We start from the raw sequence: 12622 nt of genomic DNA, 5'->3' as shown, positions 1-12622 counted from the left end.
ATAATTGAGGGACTTCCTTACCCAAACTGGCCCCTCTTTGTCCAGTACCGGGAGAACCCTATACCCAGTGAGCAGGTACTGCTGCAGACTAGGCAGCATTCCTCTACAGACATCTCGGTCTGCTGACAGACCAAGTTCTAGGCAGACCAAATGGCATCTTTCACCAAGCTGTTGATCTTCCAGCAGCACTGGTTTCTAATCACCAATGCTCTTGTTAGTGTTCATGTGTGTCCCTGGGAACAGCCTGTGGATCAGAGTCCTCTGTCACACGGCTGCTCAGAATGACACAGACCCTTGCATCTTTCTCCACATTCTCTTTGCAGACCCACAGTACAGAAAGAGGAGAGCGGCAGTCTCATCCCATTACTGTGTTCTCCCGATGGGAGTGATGCATCAGGCATGCAGGAAGGATCTAACTGACAGTGCCCCTCTCACCACCAGCCAGGCAAGGTCCCAGTGCCAGTTGGTGAGATCTGGCAATGGGGCATTCTGCCAGATGGTCTGGACAGTCTGTTCAGGGAATTATCCCATTGTATCCATTGAGTTCTTCTCCTGCAGTGTCTGCAGGATATTCTGTACTGACCACTGCCTGGTGGCCTTGTGGTCAAAGGTGTCGGTCTGGAAGAACTTTTTCATGAAGGACAGGTAGGGCAGCAATGTCCAACAGATTGGAAAGTTGCACGGCAATGGGGACAGAACCATCCTTTGCCACACTGATAAAATTTGGCGAGTAGTGGTACTGGGTGCCAATGTACTTAGTTTCCACACACTGTCTGATGCAGCCACGGATGAAGGTGGCCATCAGGGCACTGGCAGCGCCTGAGATATTTTCTTGCTGGTACTATGGTGGGGCTGAGGGATGTACTGTATAGTAATACACACTATGTATTTGCAAGGCCAGACGCGAGGCGTTCAAAAGTCAGTTTCAAGCATGTTGTGCCTACTATAAATGCCTCTGTTGATTCACAAGCAATGGCAACTGATAGATCTAATATAGAAGTGAACTGTGACAGCGTCAACAGCATTGGAGACAACCCGGGCTACACAGAGCATAAACAAACAAACCGACAGAGCATCTGACCCACAGCGCACAACATGAATCACGCCCCAGTCCCGCAGTCACTGTCAACTGAAAAACGCAACACTAACCCACAATGTCCACTGCTATTCGCATTACATAGACAGACAACGCCAAAAGATACACCATTATTAAAGCCAAATCAGGCAAACAACAGATGAAAGGCTTTACAACTCTGACTATGCGATACCTCAATTAATTTGGCTACTGAATTTAAAACAAAGATCAACAGAATCACCGCTTGGAAGTCTAAGCAAAGCCAGTAGGCTTAATAGCAGTAAATGTAATATTATACTCACGATTTTCTTGGACAATCTTTGGATGTCCTTTATCAAGCATATTTCCCAATCTTGAACCATCTTGTTTTCTGAATCTGAATTCGGCCCATGCCTCCACAGCAAACTTAAGAGCTGACTTACATGGTGGGTTTTGAAAGCTGTTGTAGCTTTCCGCCAGTTGCGGTAACCGGTGACAGTGAAGGTAGACTGAGAATGGAACCCATGCCCTCCACACAGGAAATGCCTGCATGCGAAGCAGAACGTAGTATCTTTCGTGATCGAATATTCCAGTCAGGAGTACAGGCCAAACCAACCACGAATAAAACTCCTTTGCTGATTGCTAAACTTTTGCGAAGGGTACTTTTTCAATGCTGGCTGACGGGGTCCTTCCTCAGGCTGCTGACTAACATCGCTAACAGTATTCCCACTAGCACTAAGAGCAGCTTCGTCCACGTTCTCTTCCGAATCCCGCTCCATTCCTGTTCCTCTACTTCGCCCTCACACTCCTTCGATGAACTGCTGTCGTCCTCAACCCCACTCACTTCTTTCTGCATGTCACTTTCAATTCAGACAGGCTCAGGCTGAGACGCCACTGATTCCTCTGGATGAGGTCGTTTTCTCACTAAATATCGATTCATTTTTCACGCCGGCCAAAATAATGCACGTGCCAGGCCCATGCTAGCACAATGTGTGTGTGTGGCATCCGTTAGTCTCGCGAGACCATGGATCCTGCACAATGTATGTATACAATCAATCTCTCGCGTGAGTGACATCACCACCTTAAGGGATCTTAGATCAGCTTAACTGATCCGAGTGAGGACGGCAACGGCGAGACAGTGACAAGGAATGAATTAGCAGAAGTGTAGAGTGGATCTGACCACAGACCTCACAGAGTTTATAACTTCATTGATGTGTGGGTGCTATGGTAATTGGGGCCGCTGTTCCACTAGATCAACTGGAGAAACAAGCTGTATTCAAAACTATACAGAGAAAGCAGCTGCAATTTGTATGTCACATTTCGGTTAATGTCTTGGTGCTGCTGTCATTTCTGCTGGTGCCGTAGCAGCAGCAAGCACCGTCACTACATCAGGGTGAGGGTGACACTGAGTGAAGTTTTGCCTCCATTGTCCACAACTTCTGTATTGTGATCCTTCTGCTTTGCTCTATCAAAGGTCAAAGATTATGTCACCATATACAACCCTGAGAGCTCATTTTCTTGTGGGCGTACTTAAAGAATCTATGGAATAACGGAACCAAAGAAAGACCACCCAACTAGAGTGTTCCATCGGAGTGCAGAAGACAACAAACTGTGCAAATACAAAAAAATAATAATTATAATAACTAAATAAACAATAAATATCAAGAACATGAGATGAAAAGTCCTTGAAATTCAGTCCATAAGTTGTGGGAACAGTTCAGTGATGGGGTGAGTGAAGTTATCCCCTCTGGTTCGAGAGCCTGATGGTTGAGGGGTAATAACTGATCCCAAACCTGTTGGTGTGATTCCTGAGGCTCCTGCACCTTCTTCCTGCTGGCAATAGTGAGAAGAGAGCAGAGCCTGGATGGTGGATATCCCTGCTGATGGACGCTGCCTTCCTGTGATAATATTTCATGTGTCCATACCTGTGCTCAGTGGTGGGGAGGGCTTTACCCATGATGAACTGGTGTATCCACAACTCTCGTAGGACTTTCTGTTCAAGGGCATTGGTGTTTCCATGCCAAGCCATGATGCAACAGGCAGATACTACCATCAGCTGCTGGACTCTATATGCCACCTGTCCCGTCCCATGTGGTCCTGTCCTGCCCTATGCCAGCTGTGCCCATCCTGCTCTGCAGTCTGTTCCCAGCCACCAGAACCTGCTGAGGCTGACAGCCTCAGCTCAGGCCCAAGCCCATGGTTCCTCTGACCGACCGCCATCCACACACAACAATCCATCGCCGTGCCTACGTCGCCACTCCGCAGCCACCACTGCAGGAAAACCTACAGCGGCCAGCAGCAATCTCACCTGCTCAACACTGCCACCCCAACCCGAGACGGGTTACTAGAGAGAATAAGGAGAATAAGTTAGAATAAGGAGGAGAGAAACACGTTCTGATCAGGATCGCCAAAGGGAAACATTGACTGTTTATCTCTACAGACGCGATAGTCAGAGCGTTCATACCAGTAACACTCCTCACTCCCACAACTACCACTTCTCAAACTGACCACCCCTTACCAAACCCTCTTCAATCTGACCACCCCTTATCAAACCCTCTTCACTCTGACCACCCCTTACCAAACCCTCTTCACACTGACCACCCCTTACCAAATCCTCTTCACTCTGACCACCCCTTACCAAACCCTCTTCACACTGACCACCCCTTACCAAACCCACTTCACTCTGACCACCCCTTACCAAACCCTCTTCACTCTGACCACCCCTTACCAAACCCTCATCACTCTGAACACCCCTTACCAAACCCTCTTCCATCTGACCACCCTTACCAAACCCTCTTCACACTGACCACCCCTTACCAAACCCTCTTCACTCTGACCACCGCTTACCAAACCCTCTTCAATCTGACCACCGCTTACCAAACCCTCTTCACTCTGACCACCCCTTACCAAACCCTCTTCACACTGACCACCCCTTACCAAACCCTCTTCACTCTGACCACCGCTTACCAAACCCTCTTCAATCTGACCACCGCTTACCAAACCCTCTTCACTCTGACCACCCCTTACCAAACCCTCTTCACACTGACCACCCCTTACCAAACCCTCTTCACTCTGACCACCGCTTACCAAACCCTCTTCACTCTGACCACCCCTTACCAAACCCTCTTCACACTGACTACCCCTTACCAAACCCTCTTCACTCTGACCACCCCTTTCCAAACCCTCTTCAATCTGACCACCGCTTACCAAACCCTCTTCACTCTGACCACCCCTTACCAAACCCTCTTCACACTGACTACCCCTTACCAAACCCTCTTCACTCTGACCACCCCTTTCCAAACCCTCTTCAATCTGACCACCCCTTACCAAACCCTCTTCACTCTGACCACCGCTTACCAAACCCTCTTCACTCTGACCACCCCTTACCAAACCCTCTTCACACTGACCACCCCTTACCAAACCCTCTTCCATCTGACCACCCTTACCAAACCCTCTTCACTCTGACCACCCCTTACCAAACCCTCTTCCATCTGACCACCCTTACCAAACCCTCTTCACACTGACCACCCCTTTCCAAACCCTCTTCACTCTGACCACCCCTTACCAAACCCTCTTCACTCTGACCACCCCTTACCAAACCCTCTTCACTCTGACCATCCCTTACCAAACCCTCTTCACACTGACCATCCCTTACCAAACCCTCTTCACACTGACCACCCCTTACCAAACCCTCTTCACTCTGACCACCCCTTACCAAACCCTCTTCACTCTGACCACCGCTTACCAAACCCTCTTCACTCTGACCACCCCTTACCAAACCCTCTTCACACTGACCACCCCTTACCAAACCCTCTTCACTCTGACCACCGCTTACCAAACCCTCTTCAATCTGACCACCGCTTACCAAACCCTCTTCACTCTGACCACCCCTTACCAAACCCTCTTCACACTGACCACCCCTTACCAAACCCTCTTCACTCTGACCACCGCTTACCAAACCCTCTTCACTCTGACCATCCCTTACCAAACCCTCTTCACACTGACCACCCCTTACCAAACCCTCTTCACTCTGACCACCGCTTACCAAACCCTCTTCACTCTGACCATCCCTTACCAAACCCTCTTCACACTGACCACCCCTTACCAAACCCTCTTCAATCTGACCACCGCTTACCAAACCCTCTTCACTCTGACCACCCCTTACCAAACCCTCTTCACACTGACCACCCCTTACCAAACCCTCTTCACTCTGACCACCCCTTACCAAACCCTCTTCACACTGACCACCCCTTACCAAACCCTCTTCACTCTGACCACCGCTTACCAAACCCTCTTCACACTGACCACCCCTTACCAAACCCTCTTCACTCTGACCACCCCTTACCAAACCCTCTTCACACTGACCACCCCTTACCAAACCCTCTTCACTCTGACCACCGCTTACCAAACCCTCTTCACACTGACCACCCCTTACCAAACCCTCTTCACTCTGATCACCCCTTACCAAACCCTCTTCACACTGACCACCCCTTACCAAACCCTCTTCACTCTGACCACCCCTTACCAAACCCTCTTCACTCTGACCACCCCTTACCAAACCCTCTTCACTCTGACCACCCCTTACCAAACCCTCTTCACTCTGACCACCCCTTACCAAACCCTCTTCACTCTGACCACCCCATACCAAACCCTCTTCACTCTGACCACCCCTTACCAAACCCTCTTCACTCTGACCACCCCATACCAAACCCTCTTCACTCTGACCACCCCTTACCAAACCCTCTTCACTCTGACCACCCCTTACCAAACCCTCTTCACTCTGACCACCCTTTACCAAACCCTCTTCACTCTGACCACCGCTTACCAAACCCTCTTCACACTGACCACCCCTTACCACACCCTCTTCAATCTGACCACCGCTTACCAAACCCTCTTCACTCTGACCACCGCTTACCAAACCCTCTTCACTCTGACCACCGCTTACCAAACCCTCTTCAATCTGACCACCGCTTACCAAACCCTCTTCACACTGACCACCCCTTACCAAACCCTCTTCACTCTGATCACCCCTTACCAAACCCTCTTCACACTGACCACCCCTTACCAAACCCTCTTCACTCTGACCACCCCTTACCAAACCCTCTTCACACTGACCACCCCTTACCAAACCCTCTTCACACTGACCACCCCTTTCCAAACCCTCTTCACAATGACCAACCCTTACCAAACCCTCTTCACTCTGGTCACCCCTTACCAAACCCTCTTCACACTGACCACCCCTTACCAAACCTTCTTCACTCTGACCACCGCTTACCAAACCCTCTTCAATCTGACCACCGCTTACCAAATCCTCTTCACACTGACCACCCCTTACCAAACCCTCTTCACTCTGACCACCCCTTACCAAACCCTCTTCCATCTGACCACCCCTTACCAAACCCTCTTCACACTGACTACCCCTTACCAAACCCTCTTCACTCTGACCACCCCTTTCCAAACCCTCTTCACACTGACCACCCCTTACCAAACCCTCTTCACTCTGACCACCCCTTACCAAATCCTCTTCACACTGACCACCCCACCAGTACAAATCTGTGTATTTAACAATGCTGCATTTTCTGCACTTAATCAATCAAATCAATTTTTGAAGTAACTCTGAAGTACGTCCGTGCTTTTAGACATAGAAAACCTACAGTACAATACAGGCCCTTTGACCCACAAGGCTGTGTCAAACATGTCCTTACTTTAGAAATTACCTAGGGTTACCCAGAGCCCTCTATTTTTCTGAGCTCCATGTACCTATCCAGGAGTCTCTTAAAGGACCCTACTATATCTGCCTCCACTACCATTGTTGGCAGCCCATTCCACACACTCACCACTCTCTGCGTAAAAAACTTACCCCTGACATCTCCTCTGTACCTACTTCTAAGCACCTTATAACTGTGCCCTGTCGTGCTAGCCATCCCAGCCCAAGGAAAAAGCCTCTGACTATCTAATATTTTAATTAGATTGCTCTGAATAGATTATCTCATACACTTCACCCCCAATCTTGGCGCCATCTGCAAATTTGCTTTTCTAGTTTCAGACAGTTAGTTAGATGACAAACAGCAATGGAACCAACACCGATCGCTGTATTGGTGTTCCTGGTGGGGGTGGTCTATAGTTTTCCTTGGGTGAGGGCGGGTGGTCTGTATTGGTGTTCCTGGTGGGGGTGGTCTACAGTTTTCCTTGGGGGAGGGCGGGTGGTCTGTATTGGTGTTCCTGGTGTGGCGGTGGTCTGTATTGATGGTGTTGGTATAATATTATGAACTTCAAAAATCCTACTTACAGATTTATGCCTATAATTCATTGATTTTTATCTGAAACTGTAGATTCTGAACATCTGTGCAGTGAAACTAACTCATTTATTATTTCTTTCTTGAACAAAAAAATCAGTTAATTTCCAGAGCAACTCATACAAACTGCTGGGGGAACTCGGCATGTCGGGCAGCATCGATGGTAGGGAATAAACGGTCGATGTTTTGGGTCAAGAACCTTCATCTGGACTGGAAAGGGTGTGGGGAAGGTCTGAATAAGGGGAAGGAATACAAGCGGCAGGTGATAGTTGAAACCATGTGAGGCGAAGGGGGATGAAATAGGAAGCTGGGATGTGATAGCAGGGTGAGGTAATGGCTGAAGAAGAAGGTATCTGATAGACATGGTCAGTGAGAAAGGGAAGGGAGAGGAGCACCAGAGGGTGGTGATGGGCAGGAGAGTAGAAGGGTGAGAGGGGGAACCAAAATGGGGAATGGAAAAAGAGAGAAGTGGGTGGGGAAGAAATTACACTAAGTAAGAGAATTTGATGTTCATGCCATCAGGTTGGAGGCTACCCAGACACAACATAAACTGTTGCTCTTCCAACCATCTTGGCAGTAGAGGATGCCTTAGTCCTACATGTCAGTAGGCCTGGTATGGAAACACCAAGGTCTCTTGATCCCAAATGCCTACAAAAATAGTGGATGCAGCCCAGTCCATCACATGGAAAAGCTCTCTCCACCACTGAGCACAGATACACGTAGCGTTGTCACAGGAACGTAGCACCCATCATCAGAGTGTTCAGCAACAATGAATATAGAATTGAGACAGGTTTTTATAACAAATTAAACAGTTATTAAACACTGCTCAAAAAAACCCAAAAGTAAACAAACGACTAACCTAACCGGAAGTGGACTGCTATATGGCAGCTCAAACAGTTCTTAAAATGGGAAATGTGAACTCAGTTCTTTAAAGTAGTAGATGCAAAAGTCCAAATGATTTACACAGTCAGTTAGGAGAGGCTTTCCTTGAAGTAATAAATTCTCTTTCGTGACGTTACTGCTGATCCCAGCCGAAGTATGCCTTGCCCGAAGGATTTACGATGAAGGAAATAAAACAGCTTGAAGGCACTGACCTTTCCTTGGCAAAACCCTGCTCCCTCCCTTTCTGCTCTTTAGCAGGGACTATCTCAGATGCAGGTTACTAATTCCTTCTGAATGAGGATCAAATAAGGTCGAACCTGTTCCACCGCCGACAACACCAACTTTTCTCGATCCTTCAGGTTTTCCAAACTTCGATAATTCTTCACTCTCCGACTGGACTTTAACTGGCAGCGATTTTCAGAACTTCCGGCACAACGATTCTTACAGTAGAAATTAAAACTCCACTTTTAAAACCAAACTGCGCCATAAAATCAAATACACAGCAGAAAGGAGTCACTGATGAATTAAACCATGTACTGACCTGCATCACAGTGATGCGTGCTCCTTTTATACCCTGTTGGAAAAAACCATCACATGACCTCTCACTGGCGGGAAAATTGCATCACTCCACCATCACAAGACCATTACATCATGCCCAGCAGAGCCTCAATTACATCATGGTCATGTGACAGTCACAAGCTACCCATGGGGTATGTAACAAGGGACACCCTCCATCCAGGTCATGCTGTCATCAGGAAGAAGGTACGGGAGCCTCAGGTCTCACACAACCAGGTTCAGGAACAGTTATTACCCCTCAGCCATCAGACTCTTAAACCAGAGGGGATAACTTCACTCGCTCATCACTGAACAGTTCCTAGAACTGGGACTCACTTTAAAGAACTCTTCATCTCATGTGCTCAATATTTATTGTTTGTTTGTTTATTTATTTATTATTATTTTTTTCTTTCCTTTTGAATTTGCAGCTTGTTGTCTTTTGCACACTGGTTGTCCGCCCTGTTGGTGTGGTCTTTCATTGATTCTATTATGGCCATTGGATTTATTGAGTATGCCCACAGGAAAATGAATCTCAGGGATGTATATGGTGACATATAGAGTATGTATTTTGATAATAAATTTACTTTGAACTTTGAGAATGGGAATAGGATGTCGATTTGAAACTGTGAAATCCCACCCTTTGTGACGATGGGGCAATGTTGCTCAATGAAGCGGTTCCCCGATCTACGCTGGGTTTCACTGATGTAGTTGAAGCCACGCCAGCGGCACAAGATACAGTAGATGACCTGGCAGACTTGCAGTGAAGGGTGCCTCACCTACAAAGTCTGTTTGCAGCCCTGAATGGTGATGCGGAAGAAGGTGTAAGAGCTGGTGTAGCACTTGTCCTGCTTGCAAGGAGGGAAATCAGTGGGGGCACTGGGGAGGGGGGAATGAATAAACAAGGGAGTTACGTGGAGAGTGATCACTGTGGAAAGCGGAGAGGGGAGGGGAAGATGTATTTAGTGATAGGATCCCATTGTAAATGACAGAAGTTGCAGAAAATGATATGCTGGATATAGAGGGTCATGATCGAACAATATTACAGTCTACATATTAAGGCATAACTAAACTCTCTGCTATCACCACTCTGATTTATTAACCTGCAATGATCTGTTCACTTTGATTTGTCACTTGGCAGGCGATGGACTTCCATAACTACTGATAAACACACGTCTGCCTCAACATGAGTACATCCTTCAACGTTACAGTTACAGAGTTTTAGTCACTGTTCATAGACAGTAATCATCAAATGAAAGCCCTTAAAACTGACTAAACATCAAACAATTAGACTCCAAAGAAATCCCCTTTTGTATCATTCTTCTTGTTGTGGCACAGATGCAAAAAGCTTTTACAGGTGTTTAAAGTACTACTCTGTACTAATTTAGTGAATTGATTGCCCCTGGCTCCCATGTTTCTTTACAGAAAGTTAGAAATGTTAAATAATTAGTTAACCCAATTTTACAAAGTTACATACTACCTAAAATTAAAAAGGGAATGCAAGACAGATAGACCTCAGTATGTGCGGTTGGGAGACTGTAGGTCTGACACGGTGGTCAGCAGCACAGGGGCGCCGCAGGGAACCGTACTCTCTCCGGTCCTGTTCACCCTGTACACATCAGACTTCCAATATAACTCGGAGTCCTGCCATGTGCAGAAGTTCGCTGATGACACGGCCATAGTGGGGTGTGTCAGGAATGGACAGGAGGAGGAGTATAGGAAACTGATACAGGACTTTGTGATATGGTGCAACTCAAACTACCTGCGTCTCAATATCACCAAGACCAAGGAGATGGTGGTGGACTTTAGGAGATCTAGGCCTCATATGGAGCCAGTGATCATTAATGGAGAATGTGTGGAGCAGGTTAAGACCTACAAGTATCTGGGAGTACAGTTAGACGAGAAGCTAGACTGGACTGCCAACACAGATGCCTTGTGCAGGAAGGCACAAAGTCGACTGTACTTCCTAAGAAGGTTGGCGTCATTCAATGCCTGTAGTGAGATGCTGAAGATGTTCTATAGGTCAGTTGTGGAGAGCGCCCTCTTCTTTGTGGTGGCGTGTTGGGGAGGAAGCATTAAGAAGAGGGACGCCTCACGTCTTAATAAGCTGGTAAGGAAGGCGGGCTCTGTCGTGGGCAAAGTACTGGAGAGTTTAACATCGGTAGCTGAGCGAAGGGCGCTGAGTAGGCTACGGTCAATTATGGATAACTCTGAACATCCTCTACATAGCACCATCCAGAGACAGAGAAGCAGTTTCAGCGACAGGTTACTATCGATGCAATGCTCCTCAGACAGGATGAAGAGGTCAATACTCCCCAATGCCATTAGGCTTTACAATTCTACCGCCAGGACTTAAGAACTTTTTAAAAGCTATTATTAATGCTTTTTGAGATAGTGATTTAGATGCATATCATATTTTTTACTGAGTTAAGTATTGTATGTAATTAGTTTTGCTACAACAAGTGTATGGGACATTGGAAAAAAGTTGAATTTCCCCATGGGGATGAATAAAGTATCTATCTATCTATCATCTATCTATCTAAGACCAATGTTAGTATTCCATTGAAGATTCATTGTTTTCTGTGCAAAATAGCTCATAGCACTAACCGTACCTTTAATCAGTAGTTAATTGATCTAAATGAGCATTGCTCAGTAACTATGTATTAACAATGTATGGGACATTGGAAAAAAGTTGAATTTCCCCATGGGGATGAATAAAGTATCTATCTATCTATCTATCTATCTATGTGTAAGGACTTCTATTTGATAATTAACAGTAAAACACTTCAGTATCTTTGTGATTCAGAAGAGCTTTATTATACCCTATAAATTCAATCAATGACACTCAGGTGGGAATTGTCTAGAGAATCAGAGATCTGACAGAAGTGTTAAACACACAGTGTGGATCATCAGTAAATGCAGTGAGGAACAAAGGCTTCTACGGACCATGCAAATTCACTACAGTTTTACTTTATTATCTGCAAATTCACCACAATTTTATTTTATAACTGTTTTCCCCTTGCTATGTGGCGTTTTGAGACCACAGTAATCCTAATAACCTCTTCTTGAGCTCCAAAATGTGTACAGGTATCGATTATAACCAACGTTTCGATGACAAACTCTGCCATCTTATCCCTGAAGATGATAGTGGAGTTTGTCATTGAAACATCGGTTATAATTGATACCTGTGCCCGGTTTGAAGCCCGAGAAGAGTTTATTCATCGTATATGCTGAGAAAGCACTAGATCCTTTTTCACAGTAATCCTCTTTGCCATTCATTTTCATTAAATAATCAATGACTCAACCTGCCCATCAGAATAGTCTGTGTTAGTGTAATTGAACAGCATCTTTACTGATACAGAGAACTGAAACTGGATGGTCAATACAAGTTTCTTATCCTGTTGAAATAAACACACTTAATCTGCAGACAAATCAGGGTCTTGTTTCTGATCTTTGATATTTTTTCTGTGATTAATATTTTGCTCTATGATGTAACAGATTTTCTAGAAGTCAAAATAATTGGAATTGCTTGTGTCTCACTTAATGAATAAATTGACCACAAGACCATCTGGCCCATCAAGTCTGCTCTGCAATTCAATCATGGCTTATTTTTTTCTCCTCCTCAACCCCAGTTCCTGGCCTTCTCCCCGTAACCCTTGATGCCATGTCCAATCAAGAACTTATCAATCTCTGCCTGAAATACACCCAATGACCTGGTCTCCACAGCTGCACATGGCAACAAATCCCACAAATTCATCACCCTTTGGCTAAAGAAATTTCTCCTCATCTCTGCTTTCAAAATACACCCCTCTATCCTGAAGCTGTGCCCTCTTGTCCT

The sequence above is a fragment of the Hemitrygon akajei genome, chromosome 20 (assembly GCF_048418815.1).
Source record: "Hemitrygon akajei chromosome 20, sHemAka1.3, whole genome shotgun sequence".
Taxonomy (NCBI): domain Eukaryota; kingdom Metazoa; phylum Chordata; class Chondrichthyes; order Myliobatiformes; family Dasyatidae; genus Hemitrygon; species Hemitrygon akajei.
This window is presented reverse-complemented; position numbering follows the sequence as displayed.